At 42.2% G+C, this 20,909-nt stretch overlaps 1 protein-coding gene across 5 annotated transcripts in view; it reads right to left on the bottom strand.

The window, feature by feature from the left end:
* Window positions 1–20,909, bottom strand: part of NRP1 (neuropilin 1) — a 116,268-nt gene that overhangs the window by 83,886 nt on the left and 11,473 nt on the right. The window contains exon 1 of one of the 5 annotated variants that reach the window (XM_064162611.1): window positions 14,487–14,563. The exons of the other annotated variants lie outside the window; for them this stretch is intronic. The gene's annotated coding sequence lies outside the window, so the exon portion shown is untranslated. Of the gene's footprint in view, window positions 1–14,486; window positions 14,564–20,909 lie in introns of those variants that run through there. 5 annotated transcript variants of the gene reach the window in all.

Genomic DNA, 20,909 nt, shown 5'->3' with positions numbered 1-20,909 from the left:
AGGGCATTAACATAAGTAAGGAACCAGAATGGTGCTGAGATATTTTCCCTCATTTCAGGTCACACTTCCCACACATAGACACACAGCCATCTAAATCCATGATTAGGAGGCACGGTGAAAACTGCTTTTAAGAGTGATCATTAATCATGTGTATATTGATGACTTTCTGCTTGTGTTTCTTTCATTGAAAGCCCAGAAGTCTTGTCTGATTGGTGCTTTGTTAAATCAGTAGTACCCACTGCTCGTGAGATTTAGTAACGTGAATGACTCAGTAAGCTAGAGAAGTTCAATATTCAGCCAGCTTCATATTCAGGACATATCCTTCACCTTACAAACGCTGAGATAGAAGTGGCAGCATCAAAAATTAATACGCACAGCAGATGTTTTTAGACTTAGACTCTACAGCCCTGCTTTTGCTGAGGACAGGGAGACTACTCATGGACAAGATTAAAGCAGCATAAAGGTGGCATCTAGATCTTGGGAGAAAGGTTTTACTGTTTTGCAGCCTGAGAACAGTTTGGGATGATATCTAGCTTTCTGCAATAAAGGCAACATAAAGAATGAGGGGGAAAAAAATCTCCTCTTATGTGGTTTTAACAATTTCAGATTTGGGAAATTAAAAAAAAATAAAAAGCTTCTTTTAGCATGTGCCTGTGTACCAGAAATGTGTGATCCTTCAAGCTGAATCACTTAACAGAATTACAGATAAGCCTTTTCATACTCCCTATGTGCTTAGCAGCCCCACCTAAGGCAGGTTTCTGGGTTTTTTTTTGCCAAATCAGTTTTATTTCAGTCAATACTGGTTAAGAGCCTGTTACAAATCCTCCAGCTCCTACACAATTCAGGTATCATTGAATATTGCATTGTTTCACAAAAATCATGTTTTCAAATGCTGTCCAAAGTGATGCTGGAAAGCAGAAATGCAATTTCTACCTGGAATTTGCACCAGCTTGTCAAAAACAGCATAAAAGGAGAGAAAAAAAGAGGCTGTGTGGCACGTTTGCTATTGTTATAAACAAGGGAGCATCTCACCTAATAATTTAAGTAAGATCCTGTTGCCTGACATTTTTAAAGCCTTTTGATCTCATTTTTTTTCTGGTTCCCTGGATTGTGGCTCTGTAGGGTGCAGTAGCTGGAAAGCTATGGATTAAATTTTGTCTTGCTTATGCCCTCCCTTTATTTGCCAACGCTCCTGTTAGTGGGCAAAATGAATGCTTGCTTTTATGAAGCAGCACTCCACTGGAGATGGTGGAGAATAACCTTTGGTAAGGTTCTTTAGACGTGGGCCAATCTATAAAACTGCCAAGTTCAAATGTTTTGTCATTATGAAGGCAATCATTCTTTGGCTCTTTGTTAAGATGATTTGCCAATTTTGGTGGCGCAAATTAGGGGCTGTGATTTCTACTTCCTGTAATCTGATTTAGAAAATGAATTTGACTCACACTGCACCCCCAAAATAATGCAGAGGTGAGGTATTTATTTTGCAGTTTGCTGCACTTGGCTATAATGATAGGAAATGACAAATTTTATCTTTCCAGAGCAAAGACAGAAAGAAAGATACTTTATTATCACTGGTTCAGCACAAGAGGATAAGCAGAACAATCTGAAGATAAAAACCCCAGCAGAATATTTAGAGCTTAAGCCACACATTTTAGGCATTTTCTCACTGAATACAATGTTAACACATTCGTTAACTTTGATTAGTGGAAGGGATTGGTTAAAAACACAGAAAAATATTTCTGTAATAAATGAGAATTTAAAAAAAAAGTGGTGAAAATAAATCTGAAACAGGCGTGAGAAATCACAGAGGCTGGAGCACACTTTCACTCTTGTAAAACCCAATTAGTTTTGAAAGAATTGTATGAACCATTACTAGGGGCCCTTACATTTCCAGTGGGTTAGATTTAGTACAGGAGACCGTAAACTGCTTTGTGGTGAACGGTTCAGAGTATTTGCATTCAATTTACATTTAGAATATGTAACACAAGCTGAGAAGAGGCTGGCAAAGTCCTTTCAGAGAGCTCCATTTTATCTGTACATAGGCATTAAGTCACAGCGTGTCTGTGAGATTGGTGGGCTCATTTGGTTTGGCAGAGACCTCGAGCAGAGCGAGCTGCCCCTCCCCCTGTTCAAAGAGAAATGCTTGTTAATTATTCTCCCAAGCAGCTCTGATAGAAAAGTGTCACTTCCAGCCTTGACTGCCTCCCTTGACAGCCTGCTACTTTGCTTAAGTGATCTCGCAGTTACAACATTTTTCATAATATTTAACCTAAATTTTCCTTGCTGCAGATTAATCCCACTCCTTCTCTTATCAAGTACAATAGCTCCACGGCTCCCAGGCAGCATTGCTAACATGAAACAGGGCCGCAAGCGAGAGCTCCTGCTGAAGGTACGGGATGCCAAGCTGACCTTTGACTCTCACACTTTAAATACATCTCTTGGCATCCTGTGCGGGAGAAAACAGACACCGCTTGTTTCCGAAAGACTTTACAACTGGCTTGGGCTAATTAATCAGCCTCCTGCACACAGGGCTCTGCACTTACCTGTCTGGAGCTAGTGCAGATCAGAGGAGCAAAGTGAGGGTTCTCAGATCTGTGCTTCTCCAGGTACTCCCTTAATTACCGAGCGGGCCAAGGGAAATCTGTTCCTAACTGCCTCTTCCTTTCTGCTACTGTGCAGCCATCCCGGTCCCCATTTGGCTATTCCATTACATGCAAAAGGAGATCCTGGTTCCCCGGCCTGTTTCGGTTCCTGGTGTAGTTCAGCCAAAGCCAGTGGAATTCCAGTAGGAGCAATTTGGCCCACAGTGTTTAAGTATTTAACCAGCTGCACACAACCCACGAAAGAGACGCCCAAACCAAAAACCACTCATTTACATAATAAGGATGTGAATCTACTACAGCCATGTGAAACTATCATTTTTCACATGTGCTTGTGAATCTTTTCCCAGGCTTCTGCCGAGGGAGGGGCAAGCTGAGAGCTGGGATATATGAAGTGACAAGAAATGTGTGGGTGGGGAAAAATGAGGGGTTTTAATTTTTTTCTTCCCTTTTATTCTTTAAGAAGCAGGCAGCAATTACTCTGTATTTTAAAGAAATGGTAAAAATACCCAGAGGTTATAGACTGATGTTTTCCCTTAATGTTTATACAAATAGAAATACACAGCTAAAATAAATACAGGAGTAAGAGGAATACGCCCACCTCTACAATTACAAAATTACTTTCCCATGGGTAAATTTCATCTTATCCCCATCTGTTAGAACTCAGATTGTGCCATGAACCATTATGGCTTATATCCCTTAATTATTTTGTATCACATGAAATGCGATTGTAGATATTCCACATCTTTATTGCAAATCCTTCATTTTCTTTTGTAAAGCTACCTATGTTCTTGGCCTAGTTCTGTGTTGTGGAAACGAATTCCCAGGGTTAATTAGGTGTTAACGGAGTAAGCCACAGTCCTGATCCTGTGGTCTCTGCATAAGTTATATTCTCACAGAGATAACAAAACTTTTTCCAGGATGAAAGGAATAGTGAAAAAGAGATTCTGAGACACGTGTCTGAGACTAGGAGCTCCAAGTGAGCCATGTGTCACCTGTCCTACACATGGGACCGAAGCAGATGCCTTGCCCAACAGGGAACCCCAAAATCCTACTCTGCAATCACACTCTGCTCTCTGCCATTTGTGAAACTCTTCAGATGTGGTAGCAGAGAGCACGGCAGACTCTGCTGGTAAAGCCAAATTATCTGAAGAGGAGGAAAAAGTGTTCCTGATTGAAGAATCTCAGCTCTAGAAGAGCAATTCGAACACATGTTCAAATCTTGTCACAGAGCTCTTCTGACCATACTTGTAGGACCTGCTTGGTGTTCTCTCCTGGTTCTTCAGCTCTACCAAAGCTGAAAACTGGCACGGCTCTATTAAGTGGCTGCAATTTAACTCACTGAGGCCTATCCCAAGGTAAGGCCCCCTTACTACACCTATAAACATCTAGCAGGAGGTATATTTAATAGCTGTTTTTATACTTTGCAGCTAAGATGAGGTTTCAAATGTTCTTCCTCCAGTGCTATTCTTAAATTGTGGTGGTTTGACAAAACTTGCAAAAGCCCAGAAACTGTGTCCTACAACCAACCACACATCCTGCTTCCAGAGCTGGTACATTGGACCCTCAAGAGCAAAAAAGAACTATACTCCTGGGTGGCATTCCTAAAAGATGATGCTTGTGATATTACCAGCTGATGAAATAACCATTTTATGATGCTGATTTGAAACCCTACTTTTCCTTAGTTTTCATTGCTTTGAACTAGTGCCTGTTTTACAGCTGGGGCCTTGTTTTTTAGCTTTTTCCTTTTCTTTGTTCTCTTGGTCAGAGGGTAGGTTTATTATGACAGACATCAAAATATCATGAAGACGTTTTCATGATGGTTCAGTAGAAAGCCTCAAATCCTCAAATCCAGAGGGCTAATACTACAAAGAAGACAGACAGACTCTCTTGGAATTGCAACACCCTCCTGCCAGAAAAGAGGTGATGGATTTCTTGCACATCTTTTTCTTTCCTGAGTATTAGACATCCTCTAATAAACTCACAATAAACTACAGCAGATGTTTGAAAAGAAGATAATTTGCAGTTGATTATACACATATATCACAAATCAGGCACCATATAAATAATAGTTGCACTGTAATTATATTGCTTTTGTGTGAATATAGCTGAAGAGATTCGACTATTCAATCAGTTGTTGAAATGTTATCATTGGTCTTCTACAGCAAATATAATTTCCAGCTACTAATACCTCCCAGCTACAGTGACATTTAGGATAAATCAAAGAGCTGATCTGTGGCTTCCCCGTGTGCAAGCACATTTTGCACTCAGAAAATGAACTGACCAGATGCAAGTAGTGGCATTTATGCTACTTGAATTTCACCTGTAATTAATCACTTAGCACCAGATCTGTTCCGGTATACGAATAAGCTGCGGTAAGAAAAAGTGAAGGTTTTGTTTTGCTGCCAGGTAAGGAAAGAAGTCAGTAGGTAGATCTGACCTCAGTCAGATGTAGCAGAGGAAGAGGCTCAGAGACGGAAAGCCAGCACCAAGAGCAGAGTGTCAGGCTGGAAGAGGTTGAAATGAGCTTTCTTGTGCTGCTTGGAATTAGGAAGAGGCAAGGAGGGACTCTTCTGAAGGTTTTGAAAAGAAGAATAGCTGCATCATGATCACTTCAGTATTATTCACCCACTTTGACATAATCTTTGTCTCCTTGGTTTCACAGGAACTAGGCAGTGTTGAAAATACACAGGCATTTGCACACAAAGGGACACAAATGTATCATTTGAATGTGAAAGAGGTGCTGAACAGTGCTCGCATTTAAACAATGCCTAAAGCCAAGGGACACAGAGCCTAGGATATATGAGAATAAAACACGAAACCATCTCTACCACGTTTAAAAGCACATTTGTTTAACTACTTCATGCTGAGATTACAGCCAGCATTTTCCCCTAGACCTGGAGCTGTTGAGACAGACAGAAAGTAGCTGACCTTTGGAGTGGGATTTTTGTAAGGTAAATAAGCTGGACGGCAGAACATAAAAGTTACAAACTTCTTTTGAATGCCATATGTGAAAATCTTGTAAACAATCCATAAATATCACTTGCTGGATAGGACTTGCGGAAGCTGCTGCAGAATTCTCTGCTAACATCTTCCCCCCGCCCCAAACATTGAACCATCTGTAATGACAATTTATTCTATAGCTTTTCTGTTGGCATGTGCCTATAGTTCTAAAACATGTTCTTACTGGCTTCAGCCTGCAAGCAGCACCATCCCACGGCCTGGGAGCAGAGACACTGACACTGACCAAAATCATAGAAACACAGAATGGTTTAGGTTGGAAGGGACCTCTAAGATCATCCAGTTCCAACCCATGCCACAGGCAGGGACACCTCCCACTAGAGCAGGCTGCTCAAGGCCTCATCCAACCTGGCCTTGAACACCTCCAGGGAGAGAGCAGCCACAACCTCCCTGGACAACCTGTGCCAGTGTCTCACCACCCTCACTGGAAAGAACTTCTTCCTAACATCCAGTTTAAATCTCCCCTCTTCCAGGTTAAACCCATGCCTCCTTGTCCTGTCACTACAAGACCTTGTAAACAGTCCCTTCCCAGCCCTCCTGTAGGCCCCTTCAGATACTGGAAGGCTACTCCAAGGTCTCCTTGAAGCCTTCTCCAGGCTGTAGAGCCCCAACTCTTGTAGCCTGTCCTCATAGGAGAGGTGCTCCTGCCCTCTGACCATCTTCGTGGCCCTCCATGAATGCTGGCCAAGGCTGAGGCCCCATAGTAACACCATCACAACATCTGCCTTCCTGTCTTTGGAGGCAGCTTCACTGACATTATATAGGTGAACATTTTACCAGGGGCTGTGACTGTCAAACTGAGTTCTTACTTTTTCTTCCAGAATCTATCTTCCTATTGAGGAGGTTAGCATTTGATCTTATCACCACTGAAGCAAACGAGCTTTTTCCAGTACCAACAAGGAGATCACAGAAACATTCTGTTTGGAAAAGACCCCCAGGATCATCAAGTCCAACTGTTATCCCTGCCCTACAAAGTTCACCCTTGAACTATATCCTCAAGCACCACATCCTAATGACTTCTGAAACACACCCAGGGTTGGTGACTCAGCCACCTCCCTGGGCAGCACATTCCAAAGCCTGACCACTCTTTATGTGAAAAAATGTTTCTTATTGTCCAGTTTAAACACATCCAGTCACAGCTTGAGGCCATTCCCTCTTGTTCTATCACTATTTCCCCGTGAGAAGAGACCAGCAGCAGCCTCTCCACAATCTCTTTTCAGGTAGCTGCAGACAGCACTTTATAGATCATAGAATCATAGAATGGTCTAAGTTGGAAGGGACCTCAAGGATCATCCAGCTCCAACCCTCCACCATAGGCAGGGACACCCTCCACTAGAGCAGGTTGCTCAATGCCTTATCCAACCTGGCCTTAAACACCTCAAGGGAGGAAGCGCCCACAATCTCCCTGAGCAACCCATTCCAGTGTCACACCACCCTCACTGTAAAGAACTTCCTCCTAATATCTAGTCTGAATCTCCCCTCTTCCAGTTTAAACACATTACCCCTCACCCTGTCATTACAAGACCTTGTCAATAGTCCCTCCCCAGATGCACTAAGCTCAGCTTCAAAGCAGTGGTTTTAAAACTTGATAACTCCTGATTACTTCTGCTACAACCAAGTTCCTGAAATAAGAAAGCCACTAACTGCTCTGACATTTAATTTCTTACCAAGTTAATTTCTGAAATACACTTACTTTTCAGTTGCAGATCTGAAAAAAAAAATTCAAGACACATAAACCTTCTAAACTACCAAAAATGATGTCTCTTTATTTTAACAAATTAGCTTTAAATATTCACTCCTTGACTGACTTTTATCTTGAGAGTGCATTTTTATGGCTGATACTTAAATCCTTGAAATAGGGGCTTATAACAGAATCTTAGAGACATTTTAAACCCCTGTGCAGCAGTCCTGGCTGGCATGGCTCTAGTCAGCATGCCTTTCAATCTGCTGTTTGAATATAGTGCTGAAGAAATGCTTTAGCTTTTATTGGACAGAATAGTTGTGGATCCTAAACGACTTGCCATGAGAAATGGAATTAAGAACAGCACGTATTGTTTAATAGCTTTATCATTATGAACAGGCACAAAGGCTGACATTTGAAAGTCATTATCCTCTTGCACAAGATGGTACAATTATACTTTTAATCAAGAATTTCTACTTCTTTTGTTACTTCCTGCCTTTCCAAGTTCCTGTGATATACAGTTCCCATTTTGGCCTCATCCTGTTTTGCCCTGCTTCTTGTATGTTAAGAAGTCCAGCTCTGCTGTAGGCTAGCATTTTTCAAATGCAGAAGCACACAATAAACAGGAAAGATTCCCTTAGAGACACTGTTGTTTTTAGCTGATCAAAAGGCCATTCTGACATCCGCTTCTTGCTCAATAAAAATATTATTTAAGGAAAGAGAGAAGCAGCTCTAGATTAGCATTGTGTCCTCAGCTTGGCTAAAGGCTCAGCAAAAGAAACTGCTGGCGTCATTGCTGCATAACCTAGTCCTGCTTAAGTTCACCCTTATGTTTTAGTTACATAAGGTAGAGACAGCAAATCACATTGTAAGTGAAAATGCAGTGTCCTCTATTCTCCCTGAATTTTAAACAACAGGACTGCTCACAACCCCTCAGCAAAATATCAGAAACTTAGGGACACTGCCCTGAGGATCTGCCAGGAGTCTATGAACTGCATCCAATTTGCATGTTTCAACTCTGTGGGAGTTTTGCAGTAACAGGAACTTTAGGATTTGGGCTTCATCATTTGATCTAAGATACACTCATTGCTCTGATTAATCAGAATTTTTGAGCTCAGACCTGACTGGATGCATGTAAACATTCTTCTAACCAGAAGCATTTCATAGTGCCTCATTGTCCATGTGGTTTGGGCTGCATCAATTACAAATCCTAGCGTGCAATGCTCCATCTTCATAGCAACATCCTTGTTCATGTGCTGGAGCACAGACATTTGGGCCTTAAATCGGTCACATCACCAAACATGTGCTTAACTGCAAGCGCCTGTTGGATGCATTAAAATAACTGGGCTCAAGCATGTGTTAAACAGGGCCGAGAGTGTGCTGAGAGAAGAAAGAGGAAGCTCAAGTGAATGAGCTGCATTTGCTGAATTAGGCAGTTTATGTTGTGTGTATTTAGATTCCGGCATTTTGCTTTCCACTCTCTTCCACTCCAGGAATGCTGCTCTTATCCTTATGGCCTACCACGCATCCTTTTTGCTACAGAAGTCTAACTGCTGACCATGTGTGCTTCTGTGGTGGGTGTGTTCTGCAGGGGTGACTTTGAATGCCACAGACCAATGAGCACAGGTCTGTCAGCCTGCCCTGCTGAGATTCAAAAAGGCTTTGAGCCAAACCACAGAAGCTGCAGGTAACACTGCCCAAGCAAAAGCAATTTTACACTGGAAGTACAATTTTACACTGGAAGTACATCAGCATGTTCTATACTTTAGGACAACAGTTTAAGTTCCTGAAGAAAATGTCTACATCTGTATGAACAGAACATTTTCTGGTTTCATTTTCACTTGTGAACCAATTACACTCATTAAGCCTGTGACATGGCAAACAATTGCCAAGCAGTTGAAAGATTATTTTTACCTCACTGACATGGGCAATACTGTACCAGCCCTGGCAATCAACTCCGTGTCCACCATGGTGGAAAGCAGCTTCTGCAGCTATCTTAGCTTGCCAGCTTTCCTGTCCACTTTGGGTAGCCTTTTCTGAGGACTTTGGGTGGAATTTATTTTACCTTAGAGTGGTTTTCTAAAACCCAGGCAGATAACTCTGAGCTGGTTATCCCTAGGTAGCCTGGGGAGAGAGATAAAGGCACATTGGAAGAACAGTTTATCCTAGCAATCATTCCTAAGGTGGGATATATTTTTGCTGGAGGTACCTCCCTCCCTATAAGTCACAGAAGAGGTCCAGATATCCAGTCTAGAGGAGACATTTAGCTTTGGGAAGGATGAATTAAATGAAATTAGCTGCTCTTTCTCCAGTTTCTCACTATGTTGCTCATAACAATTTCTAAATGACCCTTGCTTATCACTCCTGCTCATGCCTTGTGCTTCCAGACGCATACACAGCAATTCTGCAGCAAATACAGTGTTTATCTCTTACACATATGCCACCACTGCTTTCTGCTCCATGTTCCCTCCACATGACAATTAATACTGTGCAGTGCTTTTTTCTCTTGTTTTCCTTTCTTTTTTTTTTTTTTTTCCCCAGGAAGAGCCCTCTTGGGTGGATCATTCTTTCTCAGCTGGCTAAAAAGGCTCTATTAAGCTCAGTTTTGAATTGCCAGATCACAAGGCAAAGCTGCAAAGGAAAGAGTGGCACAACAATTTTAGACACTAGTAGCTATCCTCCGAAATTTAAACTGGTAATGCAGATCTAAGGTTGGATGAGAAAGGTGGACGTTAGGGGAAAAGGATGAAATTTAGGCTCTGTCTTCTGGCTCTAACTTTCATGTGTGCATCATACAGCCACCTGCGCTCGAGACTCAGACTTGGCTGACTGTTGCATCCACATGGTGCAAAATGGCACAGTAGGACTTTGATCTAAAGCTGTAACCTAATCTTTCAGGAAGGCCAATTTTGGCCCTGACAGTCTGGGTCTGGGTGAGTTAGTAATTCTTGCGGAAGAACATGCAGCAAGTTCGGAGAGTTCAAAAGTGAGGGTAGCTGCCCTTGCGGACAGAGCCAACAAAGGTAAGCACTCGGCAAACACAGCCAATTCCTGCCTCTCTTATCTTCGACATGCTGCCACAGCTTTACAAACACCTCTCAGAGGAAACATGCTGCAGTCAGGCCAAAGTAGCAGTCTGTGCTTCCACTGGTGCTGGCTCGCCCGGGCTCCAAAGCGGTTGTGCACGTAAGCACGGAGGAAGACAGGCACTCCCAGTGGAGCACGTACTTTACAGGCTTCAGAGAAAGCTGGAATCCAGGAGCTGGCCCACAGACTGTGTGCTCCTGCTGCTTGTAGCCTGCAAAAAGGCAACAAGGTGCTCCTGGAGAACTGAGGTACAGATGTGGGAGGTCTGGTTCACGAAAGAAGACTCCAGAACCAATCTCTCAGACAGCAGCAATAGAGAGTGACTGCCATTGGAACAGGCTGCCTGGGGAGGTGGTGGAGTCACCATCCCTGGAGGTGTTTAAGAGGAGGCTGGATAAGGCATTTAGTGCCATGGTTTAGTTAATTAGAAGGATTAGATGATAGGCTGGACTCGATGATCTTAGAGGTGTTTTCCAACCTGGCTAATTCTGTGATTTTGTGATTCTGTGAGATGTTTAAAGTCTGATTTACTGCAAACTGGCTCCTGTTGTGTGCGACCAAAATGGGTATCCCTGCCAAGGGAGGCAAATGCAGCTCTGTCAAACAGCACCTAAGTGCTTCCTTTGCTGAGTGGAAACAACTGCTTCTTCCCACTTCTCAGACTCCTCTTTAAGCTCCTTAGGTGGCACTGACACAGCCCACAGATGCAGCATGTCAGTGCTGCTAATATTAAAGAAATAACCAGAAGGAAATATAGGAATGTTTGAGTTTGGCTTTTTTTTCCTTCCCACAGTAGAATTTCAACTTCCACTCCAAAGAAATATGCAATACTGTTACCATCTGTGTTACTTTATTCAGGCCAGATCCACATTACAGCTAGAACCACGTTCCCATGCTGAAACACTGCATCATTATTAGCAATTACCAACATAGCTCTCTTATTAGCAATGGGATGTCTACAGCCAGTTTGCATCGTCTGTGTTGCTTTTATTTGTTTTGGAGAAACAATGAACAGAAAATGTCTCTGCTGGACTCTGACATGGTGTGTACAAAGGCAGATGTCTGTTGCAATCTAGAAGGCGATCAGGGAGGAGGTAGCAGAGGGAACTGCTCAGCCATTGAAAGTCACTTTCATCAGTGTTTCCTTTGGCAAAGGCTGCTCAGACTATGCTAGGGGAAAGGTTGGGGGGAGGCAAAGAGAGGTGGGAGAGTGAGGTGGGAAAAAAGGTGAAGATGAAAAGTGTTTTTCTTGCTGTAGTCAGTTCAGAAGCATTTTTTGCCAGATAATTGCTAATTATTTGAGAAAGATGGACTTTTTTTCCTGCAGATAACTGTCTCTCATGCCTTTAAACCCTGTAGAGTTGGGCTGGAATAGCCTTTAATGCCTACTAATAAAAAGCCTAACAACCAGCAGACAGCAAAGGGTCTATCTAACACCTGAGAAAAGTAGATACACTGAAAAAAAAAAAATCACAAAAACCCCCACTAATCTCTGTTCAAAACCAGATGACTCGAGAGCATATTTATACAGTGCCTTTTAACTTAGACACTAATTCCATTTTCTGGTTACTGGGTCAGTTTGCTCACTGGCTGCATCAAATGCAGGGCGATGCAGGAGTGAAGTCCTCAGCTCAGTGACTGGAGTATGAGATCAGCTCTAGTGTCTGAGTGCAGGGTGGTGACTGCTTCCCTTCAGAATTTGCCAAGAATGCGCATTAAAAGAGGCTGCAGGCTAAAAAACTACAGCTGCCTGACAGACAGGCAGCAGCCTCCTTTCACACAGCTCTTGTCTGTACTCCACTGAAACAAAAACAACAGGCTGATTCATAACTTCCAAATTAGCCATGCAAGAAAAGTGGGTTTTCCCCTGCTGTAATGAGTGTAGGAGCCTCGCTCCTCTGCGCTATGCTGGGGAAGCGGTCCACAATCTGCCTCCTCATTGCAGCTGATCTGGACCATCCCCACTAAACCAGGCTTTAACAGCTCACTGGTTCAGTTTTCTCACTGCATGCACTTGATACAGTCCTTAACAGAAAGCATATTTTGGATTCTTTTCTCCAGATGTCAGTTCTGGGGCTGGATACTCTGGGAGGGTTTGACACATTGGCTGCAACCACAACCGCATATTCTTGCCATGGGCTCAGAGAGATGCAAAGTGTTGGCTGCCCAGGACAGGGAGGAGACTGTCAAACACCTGCAGCCTTGGTGAGCTTTGGGCAGAACTAACCTCCCTCCAGCTGTCTGTTTTGATCCTAAGTCCTGCCTGTCTTGTGCCCTGGTGCTGAGATAGTTCACCTTCATGTTGTCTCTTTAAAAATGCCTTTTCTGGGATCAGCCACGAGAGCAGACCATGATCCAGAGGGGACTCGCTTGTGGCAACCCTTCTCCTAGGGTGCATCAACCCCACATGACATTTCCTTATATTTTAAAATGGAAAACCAGAGGGAACTTTCTTTTCAATAAAAGCCTGCAATGTCGAATTTTAAAATGAGTAAGAAGAACTGGCGAGAACTACTGCTTAGTCGAGCAGAAAGGTTGAGACAGAGCAGGAAATAAAGGTTCTGAAACATCCTAACTAGGTCTTGCTTTGTTTTATGAAAACATTTGGTTTTACAAGGATTCATTTTAAGTTTTTATGCTATACTAAAAGCAATTCCTTTGATTAGTAAGTTGGACAAGGTGATTTCCTGAGGTTCCTTCCAACCTAAATGAGCCTATAACAAAGTGAATCTAATTTATTACTGCTCAGTAAAAAAATATTTTCATATAAGAATCAAAGAATCAAATAATAAAAAAAAGCTTTGATATTTTATCATCAAAAATTGAACAAAATTCATGCAAAAAAAAATTTGAATGCAGCCACTTTGTTTTCTAGGGTAAGAGAATTGGATGGTTTGAAGTCATTCCACAGCAACTGGCCTCAGAGCCAGGCAATGGACCTTGCTTAGATGCTATACTACATCTTTAAAATCAAACTTCCTAATATGATGTAAACTAGATTATTTTTGCATGAGAAATACATCCCCCCCCCCCCAAAAAAAACCTTCAACTAGTAGCAAACTGTGTTGAATTTTCCAGTGCAGCTCCCACACAAGCAAAACCCATCAGCCATCTAAGTTACACCTTTGCTGATACCTCTCATCCATGCATTTTTCTGGCAACAGCTACATAAGGTCGTACTTTACAAAAAAATCCACATTTCCCCTCTGGGTTCTTTAGTGGCAATACAATAAAAAAAAGGTGCTCTCTGGGACCACCTATAATAAATAAGCAGGTGCATGCATGTATGTGCAGATGTGTGAGATTTCTCCAGCACAGAAACATAGAGTTGAGGGTAGTGCAGTGACAGTTCCATTATAATCCCATTTTCATGTGCTTGGAGCTTTCTGAGCTGTATTATTTTGTCACAGAGGTTTACATTTGGCCTCTAGCTCATAGGTGATTTTTTTTTTTGAGGTTTCACAACATACATGAATCCATTTCTGAGTTACCAGAGGGTAAAGAAATGCTTTTACTGCCTCTCAGATTGTTGTAGTCCTGTTATGGCATTGATTTTTACACAGAGCTCTCTGCAGAGTTTAATAGCAATCAGCAGCCTGATGTGCCTTAATGACTTCCTCTGTGTGCTCAAAAAATGGCTAAAGCTGACAAGTTGAAACCTTCCAAGGGCCCGGTGCTCACTGAGTAATAGCTCCCAGGTCAGTTTGGGATTATTATTTTAAAGTAGTAACAGAATAAAGACATTAAAGATTTCCTTGAGTTTATAAAAATGTTTTGGAAATGAATTTTGTCCTCAGAACAGCCTCTGAGTTTAGAGCCACACGGCTCAGCCTGTGCACAACAGATGAGACCCACTGCAGTTACTCTAACTGCAGCAGGGAAGGATCTAAACCACAGGGGAAACACAAAGCAGTCACTCACACCTTCACTGACCTCACTGGAAAGAAACAGAGAGCTGGTAGACCTGGGTGGAGGATGGAACCTTCAATGTCAATGTTAGCTACTCTGTACTGTATTTTCATGCAACCCCCTGAAGACATCAGCATGCACGACACATAACAGAATGTGGCATGAGAAAGTTTTTTCAGCCAGCCCACCTCGTTTCCCTTCGATATGCCTGCCAGGGGATAGCAGTGGGACAGTGTAAGGATCCTGCAGCAGCCCGTGTGATCTTTGTCCCAGACACGACAGCAATTTGCACATCAGGATCTTCCTTAGACAAAAATTGTGTTTAAAGGCTTTCAATCAATGGTGTAAGTTGCCTTTGAAGCAAAGCAAAGATGTAGCCTATTTAATAGAAGGACTTCTAATGCTATTTTTGCATACTCAGAGAGAAGGTAGAAAACCCAGAGGTTTTTTGGGGTTGGGGTTTTTTGTTTGTTTGTTTGTTTTTTCTTGCTGTTGCTAGGATGAATTCTGCTTTCTGAAACTTTGGATCATACAGTGAGGTGTCAAGAAACATGGCCAAACAATGAAATCAATCAATACATTAATACTTCCACTTCTTTTTGATTGTGTTTTTCTACAAGTCTGTCACTTGCGTGGGAATTTCAAGGCTATGACTGAAAACAGAAGCAGCATCAGGAAGTTGGGACTTGAGCAAGAATCCAACATTGCAAGCTCCCATGATTTTTATTATAAGCATCACGCAATTTGATCTTGGGCTTTAAGGTATCAGCTGCTGATGTCATGGTATTGCCAAAGTTCTCACTGAAGCTGAAGGAATTTTCTGGCTACTATCACCACAGAGGAAATGTCCATATATATCTATACATCTATATCTATAGATATATAGATATACACTAGATGGCAGTGGAAAAGAAATCAACAGTAATTTTTGAGATAGAATGGTTTCTATGAAGTTTCACCATTTTTTTTGAGGCTCAGCTTATTATGTTGGGAGTGGACAATATCAAGGAAGAAAACAGACATGTTTACTCAGGAGAGTGTGAGCTTTCACATCACCTGAAAAGAGAAGATAGAAATGGATGAAGCATCAGGTGGAAAAGCAAACAAAAAACCAGCCTGAAATGTTGTGAAAAGAGGGTAAGAAACAAAGTAGATGACCTAGTATGGTAATTCATGCATGATGTGTAGTCTACCCACAGAAAACTAGGTTGTTGGGGTTTTAAATGTTATTATTTCATCACTGTTGTAGCAGTACAAATGCATTTGAAAACTCACAAGCCACACTCCTCCCCTACATGCACTGTGTGCACTGGAGGGAAAGCAATGTCCAAACTGAGAAAAATTCTACAGGGCACACTGCTACCATTTGGGGTTTTGGTGGGGTTTGAGTGCAGGTGAGATTGGAGAGATATTTTGCCATCAATTTGAAGGAAACCAGAAATTCACCCTACATGCAAGGATGGTGAATGCTTCCCCCATAACAGACACAGCAGGTCCAAAATCCTTGTGTCATCTGCTTCCACCCAACAACAGCTTTATAGAAGTAAGTTAAGAATGTATAACTTAATAGCTGCCCAAGGCGGCTCTAAAGTGCTGCTTTCCCTCACTGCACATGAGAAGACAGCCATTAGTGTTGCTGCTGCTAGGTTCACTGCTCCTTGGGGGATGCTGTGCTTGCAGAATGGCCTGGTTTTGTACTGGCAATATGCACACATCTGAAATTGCTTGCGTTTGGATGCTGTTTGGTGCTCAGTTTTGAGTTAGTGCTGTGCCTGTTACAGATTCTTCTCATCACGGATAATGTGTCTCTTGTGAGCATGAGTTCTACTCTTTAGTTTTGTTTGGATAACATTTCTCTCTGAAAGTCAAAAGATTGCCACATGCATTTTTTACACAGCAGTATATTGTTAAAAAAAAATTAACAGCTACAAGATGAACCAATACAAAATGAGGACAAATAACTATTAGAATGCATTACATATTCACCCAGTGGTCTCTAAGGACTTCACAAACACTACTAAGTGCTTCCTCAGATACTTCCAGACCAAGGAAATATTATCCTTTCTAAGGAAACTGAGGCACAAAGTTGATAATTGACTAGGCCAAACACGAGACTGAGAACTGTAAACAGCTATAGTGCCCTAGCACCCAAGTCTATCAGTGGAAAAAAGGTTTGCATATTGCAGGACTTCAGTCTTTAGTCTACCTAATTTAAGAAGCTCCTACCCATTCTGCATGAATGTTAGAGTCTGACCTTGCTGAATGGCAAAACGTTCCCTGCCTTCACTCAGTTAATGCCATTTCAGCTACAATACTGGCCTTTATTCTCAGATTTTCTAAGGAACTGCAGAGTCAGCTCCTCACTCAACTAATCTAACTGCTCCACTACTTCAGTAGGATGAACTTTGGGCAAATTAAGAATAGGGTCCATGAACAACAGGTTGTTTTCTTTACATTTTAAAATGTAAAGAAAAAATTATCTGAGATCTTTGAGGTGAGAAAGAGCTCAAGCTGTGATGGGGCAAGAAAGGATATATTTTTCCTTTCTGTGCTAAGTGTATGGGGACATACAAGAGTTACCTGATGATCAGATGTTTATTTTCAGAGCACTCAAGAGTTTTATTTCAGAGCATCACCTGAGCTGTGCTTACACCTGTCAGTGTGTTTTGTAATGCCAGAGTTGGGGGGAAGAGTAACTAAGAAAAGGGATAAACTACCTTGCCCGTCATATGGAGTATCATGGGGTGAGAGTGTGCATATGGACAATTTCCATGGAGTAAGCAAGGTGCCTGAAGGTCACATAACAGTAATTTATCTAGCTGCCTAGTGAGGCAAGTGAAAAAAACCTTCCTGGAGAGCATAAGTTACAGCAGGCAGAGGAACTGCTTGGCTTAGACACTGCCTGAGATGTTGTTCAAAGAGTAAAAGGTGGGAGAAAATGGACATCAGTAAATCACCACCATGCACATACACACAGATATGTCTGTATCACAACTGACAACTTGCAGTCAGCAAGGCAATCTGATTAATTTAGCTAATACAGCATCCAAATCTCTCTGCTAGCCTTTTTGACTACCTCTGTAACACAGAAATAGGTCTATGCTTTGTTTTATGGCCACTTTAGCTATACCAGTTTAGAAACCATTCTAGACAAAGCAGTACAGCCCTTGCTAGGAAGTGCTGATGCTGGCAAGGTTTATTTCTGCAGAAGCACTGGCATAAGACATCTTTGTCCTAGAACACATGTATCCCCCAGTGCATGCTGAATTGTTTTAACTATGCACCAACAAAACTTTAATTGAAGCCATTAAATCGTTAGAAAAATCAGTGCACGAAGAGTAGGCTTTAGACAAAGATTCAGCTCTCAAGGAGTACAAGGGTACAGTTAATTAAAAAATGCAAAAATGTGCAAAGTAAAAATTTAATAGATAGTAGAAGGAGCCTAATTGCTTAGGAAATAGGAGACTGGCTCCTGGAAGTAAGCTTTAGCTTTAGCTTGGGGGAGAGCTATTTATGTGGGAAAGGGTGAAGAGTGCTGGTTTCTTGAATAATGACTTGCTATGATGGGAAGAATGAGAAGCAATTTGGGCACTATTAGCTACACTGTTCAAGAGTAATAAGGAACTCAAAAATGATGTCAGAGAAATGAGATAAAGAAGACTATTATACTCTTTGAAGGCCATCATCTAGTGTAGCTGGGGAGGATAAATGAAAATGGAAACCAGTAAGGCACATAATATGATATGCTCATGGCATTTCATGTTTCAGCTATTAGCAGGTGCAACAGTATGGGCATCAGTGGAGCTGTCTTCACTTGTTTCACAGCTCAATGTGGTCCTGTTTTATATACCTACGTGATGTAGCTGTGTGCTGTTGAAACACAGCATTAGAGCATTAGACTATAGAGGATGGTTAAAACATGTACCTGCCTTAACTGCTTGCCATCTGAAATACAAGGAGATGAACTGAAATTGTCTGCTGTAAATGCATGTAAAGGGGTTTGGATTTAAGCCCAGATATGAATATACAAATAGATAAAGTTTATAGAATTGTGACACAAAGTCTCAGGGGGTTTGTGGGAATGTCAAAAAACACTCAGCAAGGAGAACATATGCCTGCCATGTTAATACATCTTATGCCTCAGCCTCCAAAACAGATTATGGAGACGGCTGTGAAACAGGGAGGGGGCAGGGGGGAGAAAGAGAGCTTTTATTTAAGAGCTACCTTTGCATATTTTTCCAGACTTAACTAAAGCTACTCAGATGGAGCGACAGCCTAGGATTTCCTCTAAGAAGGATTTTTAGCATGAGGGATGTAAGCCTCCCATTTTGCATCTGGCAAATTGGAGCGATCACTATGGAAATAGGCAGTGAAGTTTATGTTTCTGCATGGTGATCAAGCTAAAGCTTTTCTAAATTGCTGAACTGCCTCCCTTGTTACAGATGAATACATCAGAAAAGTCAGCAGAAGTTGCCTAGCGTAAGGACAGATTGGCACAAGATCCTGCAACAAAAAGAACTTTGATTCCTGCTCATGCACTTAGAAACTTGTCCTAAACCTTCACTACTAAGAGATGAGACTCTGGAAAAGAAATGAAAACTCCTTTATGGTGATTTATGAATTGAGGGGACAAAAAAGAATGAAGCTGAATTCTCCACTGTATTGTAAATGACTCTACAAGTACCTGAAATCTGTTGTGCTAAGAAGTAATGGTTAATTTGTTTGGTGTCTTATATGTGTCCTGGTTACTAGCCCTGCCCAAGTGAGGTTGTTGTTTTAATTGACTTCAGAGGGACTGTTCATGTGAATAAGATGAGCAAAACTTGAGCTGTGAGGGAGCATTTCTCAAAGCTTGAGGCAGAATAATCACGTGTATGAAAAGAACTCTCCATTTTTCTGCAGGTTACCACTTCCAGTCATGGAATCATAGAATGGTTTAGATTGGAAGAGACCTCAAAGCTCATCCAGTTCCAAACCCCTGCCATAGGCAGGGACACCTCCTACTAGAACAGGTCACTCAAGGCCTCATCCAACTTGACCATGAACACCTCCAGGGAGGAAGCAGCCACAACCTCCCTCAGCAACCTGTGCCAGTGTCTCACCACCCTTGCTGTAAAGAATTCTTCCTAGCACGCAGTTTAATTCTCCCCTTTGCCAGTTAAAACCTATTACTCCTTGTCCTGTCATTAGAAGACCCTCTCCAGCCCTCCTGTAGCTTCCTTCAGATACTGGAAGACTACTACAAGGTCTCCTCGAAGCCTTCTCTTCTCCAGGCTGAAGAGCTCTGAGTGTTGTTAAAAAGAAAAGAGAAGAACTATCAGTGTCTTCTCTTCCAACATGAAAAGCAGCAGGTCACTGCCTCAGCACAGGGCTGAGCTGTGAGGGCAGAGTGTGCCCCTACTCTGCAGCAGGGTGCTCCAACCCCCCTCCCACTCCACAGCTCTGCTGGGCTGTGTCTTCACATGTGGGCATGATGCAAATGTGCAATGGAGCCCAAGCTGCAGGGAACGTAAAGAAGGGATTAAAGCAGACTCTGTGCAGCGTGAAGGTCAGCCCATGTGTATTTGGGGAGGCATGAGACATGTGGCCATTGCAGCTCCACATCAGCACAGAGGGCAACAGCCGCCCCATTTCTCATGCACAAGAGCTGGTTATTGTGCTTCTGGGATGTGCATAGCTTCTTTTGGAAGAAATCATCCCATCAGATGGGTGCCTCTTACACCACTGGAGATATTTTCTCAATGGACCTTTTGAGCCATCTAAATTGTTCAGTTGATAGCATTACGTAAAACACTTGTTGTAATGCTGCTAACATGCAAGGGGAGGCTAAATATGCACAACCCCCTCTTGTCGAAATGGCCCAGTTCACAGGCAGCTTTCTGGACCACAGAGTGTCACAGTACCTTACGTGTGAGAAACAATCAGAAATTCAGTTTTTTTTTGGTGAGGGTAACAATTTCAGAAACTTTGATATTGCCCATGAAAATCAATTTCCTCCATGGAAGTTTAGGACTTGGGAAGGGAGTTGTTCTCACATTTTGGTGAATTCCTACAGAAAGGCAGGTGACCTATGCTCCCAAAAAGCTGGCAGGTGACTTATTAAACTTCTCTCAAATCTCCTTCAGGAAGTTCATTAAAACTCTATTTGGAAATGGCCAGGTGCTTGCTTCCCACAGTGCAAGAGGGAAATCTGTCACCTTGTTTAAAAAATTGTTTGGTTACTGGGGATAAAGAAATAATCATTATACCAAGCTGTGTGGTTTTGTAATGGAAACCTGTGGCTTGGTGAGAAAAGTGCCAAGGTCAATGCAATGAAAGCCCCACAGTGAACTCAGACCTGATTTCAGAAGTCAGTGGTGGATGGAGGCCAGAAGAACAAAGTCTTTTCTATGGTTCACTTGAAAACACTTTTTTTCAGATGCTGCATAAAAATAACTCCCTAGCTTGAGAAAGTTTAAACAAATGTAATTAGAAAAGATTTGTATACATTTTATGAGGATGTCAGCTAAGGCTGACAAAATTACCTTGTTTGACACTGGGTCCTGACCTCGATACTATGGCCAACTCAACTAACAGGGAAATAGTAGGGCTAAGCCTTTTCCATTTTTCAG

The sequence above is a fragment of the Pogoniulus pusillus genome, chromosome 23, assembly GCF_015220805.1.
Source record: "Pogoniulus pusillus isolate bPogPus1 chromosome 23, bPogPus1.pri, whole genome shotgun sequence".
NCBI classification, from domain to species: domain Eukaryota; kingdom Metazoa; phylum Chordata; class Aves; order Piciformes; family Lybiidae; genus Pogoniulus; species Pogoniulus pusillus.
The sequence above is the reverse complement of the archived record's forward strand: the minus strand, read 5'-3'. Positions and strand labels throughout refer to the sequence as shown.